This window comes from Orcinus orca, chromosome 10 (assembly GCF_937001465.1).
Source record: "Orcinus orca chromosome 10, mOrcOrc1.1, whole genome shotgun sequence".
Classification (NCBI taxonomy): domain Eukaryota; kingdom Metazoa; phylum Chordata; class Mammalia; order Artiodactyla; family Delphinidae; genus Orcinus; species Orcinus orca.
The window spans coordinates 77,103,137-77,108,359 of NC_064568.1; positions in this window are offsets into that span (position 1 = coordinate 77,103,137).

The window sequence follows — 5,223 nt, forward strand, 5'->3', positions numbered from 1 at the left end:
CCCAACGGAGCCAAAAATATAAATAAATAAATAAATATTTAAAAAATAAAGTATATTTATATACTGTTCGTGTATAAAATTATTAACAAATTGAAAGTATCAGGTAGAAGAGAATTTAAAGGGAGTATTTGTAGACACACTTTCTTTCCGTGGTTCCTAGGAGACAAAACTACCCGAGGCAAGAAAGTTCCAAGAGAGATCAAGTAAGAAGGAAAGCTGAGGTTTCCATCCCTAATCAGCACAACCCTCACAGAGAGCTGGCTCTAGAAGTTTACTAAAAGAAAATATTTCAAGGAGCCTGAATGGTCCAGGCTTTCAGTTACCAGCTTTCTAAGTACATATTTCATGACCACTCTGGAAATAAACGCGAGGGGTTAAGAAGGGTCCCTTTAATGCAAAGGTGTGAGAAGAGTTTGGAGTACGTGCAACCTCCAGTCCCAGCACCGACTCTCCAGCCTGAGGTGCATCAGTATCCCCTGGAGGGCTTGTTAAAGCACAGATCATAGGCACCACCCTGAGAATTTCTGATTCAGTAGATCGGGGGTAGGGTCTCAGAATTTGCACTTCTAGCAGGTTCCCAGGTGATGCTGATGCTGAGAACTGCTGCTTTAGTGGATAGAAAGGAGGTCTGGACATCAGGCTCCCTGGCTGCAGGCTTGGATGGGCCATCTAACCAGCTCTGCAACTATCATAAAATCACACATGCTCTTGGTCTTTGTTTCCTAATCTGTCAAACGAAAGTAATAGCTGACTAGCTCCTCCCCGCCCACTTTAACATCTACAGGGTTACAGAGTAATAAAATGGGATTATGGATAAGAAGGTAGAGTGAAAAGTATATGCAAAGTGTGCTGTTTAATTTTCGGAGTAGATGAGAAGCTACCCGGCCACCCAGCCAGTTTTCATCTCCAAAAACCAAATTGGAAATAACCTGCAGCTTTGCTTCTCTACATGCTCCACAGCCCTGCAAATCCACAACTGACTTTAAGGCTGGGCTTGGAGAAGGTGTTCCCTCCACACCCCTGCATCTCTCCTCAGAAGGGAGCTCCAGGCACGGTGGTTGCTGCTATGGTCTTTCTTTTGTTTTATTCGAAGGAAATGTGCTCTGGGTCATGCCTGGCTTAGATCTGGTCCAGCTCAGAGGAGAGACCCCATCCTAAACAGAGGACAACATTTCCTGTACACCTGAGTTCTCTCTGAAGGAAGCAGAAGCCCAAATGTCAAGGGTAACTTAGAATTTTGATCTAGTATTAGAAATGAAAACTGCTAAAACAATGACAAGGAGGTAACCAGGCTGAGGGGAAAACATTTTGATATTTCTCAGCACCAGCTCCATACCCACCATCTCGATTCATCTCCATTGATGATGTACGGTCAGCCCTGTTGACTGCATGATTGATTAGGAATCTGGCTCATCACAGAGCAGACAGTGTATTTAGCTTTTCTCTGGGCCTGCAGTTCTCCATCATACCAGGAGGATTAGCAGATACTTTATTCTTTTGAGGAGTTGAGTTGTTGATGGATGCGTAGGCATCTGTCGTGGGGAGGTGGATAGAGAAGTAAGCATTTCAACGTCCTTAGGCAGTGTGGGATTTGGGATTTAGCTAAGTCATGTGAAAAACTGGGAAGCCCTCTCTGTATGCGTGTACTTGGATTCCTTGGCCTTATGTAGTGGGGCTGAATCAGAGGAGTTTGAAAGTCTGAAAATGTCTCATGCTTCCCCCACCCTATTCTTTATCCTGCCATGTGGGGCTATGTTGTACCCTGGGAAGGGCAGAACAAAAAGACAGGAAGTACTGAAACCCTGAGAGCCACGTGGATCTGAGCCTGCCATGGCAGTCTTGGACTGCTTACCTACACGCTTTTTTGGCTAGAGAAATAAACTTGAATTTTAAGTGGCCATGATTTTGCATCTGTGTTGCTCACAGAAGATGTAGTCCTCACTGTTAAGATGGTTTCTGTGGGGTCGGCACATGACTCAGGTTAAGTCAATCACAATTCCTTGCTCCGCTGTAGACACATGTACCGATGGGGAAGAAAAGAGTTTCTCTTCCTTTTAGATCTGAGACTCTGGTTCATAGGCCCCATAGATTTTTTTCCTTGAAGATCTGTCTTGGAATGAAATAAACACACAGAGGGAGACAAAGCCACAAAGGGAGAAAAAGAACTCAGAGCATTGTTTGAGCCCCTGAACCCAGCTGAGCCTGCAGGTGTACCAATCCAGTATCTTCCCCAGTTACAGGAGCTAATAAATGTCCATGCCCGCTTCAACTAGTCTGAGCTGTGGTTTCATTATTTGTAACAGAGAGATCTTTTTTGTGTGTGTGGTACGCGGGCCTCTCACTGTTGTGGCCTCTCCCGTTGCGGAGCACAGGCTCCAGACGCGCAGGCTCAGCGGCCATGGCTCACGGGCCCAGCCGCTCCACGACATGTGGGATCTTCCCGGACCGGGGCACGAACCTGTGTCCCCTACATCGGCAGGCGGACCCTCAACCACTGCGCCACCAGGGAAGCCCCAGAGAGATCTTTAAGTGACTCAACTGCTGCAGCACATAATTGGCTCATCTGTAAAGAGAGGAAATAACTGGGATGAGTCTAAGGTTAAATAAAATCTCATATTACATAAGATTATAAACTTGAATTGAGATGCATATGCTGATGAGTTCATCAGCCTCCCTTATTTTGCTCCGTGACTTATTCTTCCTTTCTGGCTTCATAATGGGCATGATTTTAAAGTCAAACCTTGGCAAAATGATGATTTTGGATGTCATGTATCTTCAGGGTTACTTTCAAAAACTCCTAATGATGAATTAAATGCAAAAATGGGGAGGGTATATGTATTTTGATCCTGAGTAGAGATTGTATCTGAATCTGGGTTCTCTCTCCTGTGTGTGTGTGTAATTTCTAAACACATACACACAGTTTGATACAAAATGATCATGGCTAAATTCATTCCATAGTCACTGTGTGCCAGATACTCTTCTGGGGGCTTTATAAGAAGCAACTCTTCACAGCCATCTGTCAGACCTGTCCAGTTATTATCCCCTTTTGTGTTGTGGAAATAGAGTCACAAGAGACTTTACCCAAGGTCGCAAAGCTAAGACACGCTGGGCTGACCATTGGAAAGCACAAGGTCTGGCTCCAGAGCACAAGCTCTTCCCCACCACTTACGCAACCAGATCAGCTGTCAGTCAACACTAACGCACAACACGATGCGTTCACGCTGCAAACCGAAGCCGAGAATTCAAAGAATCCAAGTAGCAAATCAGCCGCTGCTTCACTCTGCCCATCATACGGGAAATCATGATGTAGCCACGTTGATTAGGACCAAGGTCAGTTGGTCCACTTGTGTTCAGACACAGCCTCGGGAATACACTTCATCCCTAGGAAATCGTAGTCTCCTCCTGTGTGTCTAAATGGCATCCAGCATTCTGAGAATGCTTGCTCTGTCTGTGGCAAGAATAAACATAGGAGCACTGGTCAGTGGAACCCCATGGAAACTCTTTTGCATGAAGAGTAAAGATTAACATGGCAGGTACGCTCAAGCTGCTCCCTTTGGGGAGTCGACCAGTTGGCTAATGGGGGATCTACTTTCTTTTTTTTTTAATTGGTTCTAGTTATCTGTGTCTTTAGATAAATCTTTGATCATTTCCAAGTACTGGCTTCTTACTGGAGAGTTATTATGAAATCTGAAAGAGATAAATATAAGAAACAAAGTAGCAGTGCAAAGTATTAGCCATGTCCTATGACACGTAATTTGAAGAGAGCCAGAAGGCGTAACTGCCCCCAGATTGCTAACATGCCTTTGTGTTGGTGTGTCTGAGAGGCCTTTATGAAATTTAAGTTATTTGTGGATGAATTAAAATTAATTATTGCCCTAAAATATCGGCCGGCTGATGTGGTCCTGAGAACACTGGGACACAGGCTAAAAATGTCTGGATGGTGTGGAGGTGCTTTGACAGATTCCCCAGACAGGTAAGGGCAGACTGTGGGCCACGAACAGTTAGGAGTTGGGTTACTGACAGGGCAAGATGTGGCAAAGTCAAAAGCTCCATTTCATGGCTTCCTCCAGGGTCCATGTAGCTATTTCCCATAGCGGAGCAACTCTACTTTCAATAAAGCAACATAGCTGGCGTCCTTCATGCTCCATCAGAGACCAGAAAAGGAAGTCGTTCCATGTTTGCCCAGAACGCTGGCCATTATGCTCTGGGCTGCCCTGAGATGAAATTATAAAGCAGGATTAAGGTTGGAGATGCCTTAAGTTCTCCATCCTTTCTGTCACCACGTTGTCCCTCTCTCATTTTCTGTGCTCGGAGCTCTCCCTGCCATGGGAGTCTGCGTGCATCGCAGGGAAGCAGCAGTGTGGTGGTGACGTGCACACATTCTAGGTCAGACATTCTGCATTCAACACCTGACTCTACCATTCTTGAACTGTGTGACCCTGGGCAAGTGATTAACCTCTCTGTGCTTAGTTTATTCATCTGTAAAATAAAGAGAAAAAGAATATGTAGTCAACCCTAGAAGGGTTTGTTGTCAGGCTTAAATGAGATGCTAGGACAGCACCAAACACATGGTAAGAACTCAATAAATGTTAGTTAATATAGATAGTTAACAGCCATTTTCAGTGGAGGGTAAATTTCATGTCATTTGCTGTGTCCCTCTCGTGGAGCCTGGTACATGTTAAGCCTCATCTCTCCTTGTGATTTTGTTTTCTGTTAGAGGGGTGTCCCATGTTAGGCAGAAGGGCTGAGAGCTATCCTGAGGGTATGAGTAATATCCCAGGCATATGACACTCTCCCGCAGTCAGAAGTCATATGCCTCTTATGCAAGCCCAGGTCAGCTTGTCCCTCTGCCCTGAGGGCCAGCCCTTTGGCAGTGGTACTGTTTACTTCTCCTGAATCTTCTTGGATCACACTTCAGCTGGCAGAGCGAGCAGCCTCCTCTTCATCGTGTGTCTGGAGACTAGACTAGAAACTTACCAGCTGCTGGGTTGGCGTGTCACTTAGCCCTAGGACAGCTGCGGATTCCCCACAGATTGAAAATGAAAGCTCAGCCCGGCAGTAGGTTTCTGTGGGTGAATGAGAAAAGGGAATAAGACCGTCCTGGCTCATCCTCTTGCAGGTGCATTGATGGGCAAGTGTGAGGGTCCTGTGAAACATGGAAGGCACCCATGTTTATTTCTCAAACTACCTTCCACACTCCTGTCTGGAATGGGGGGACTGGGT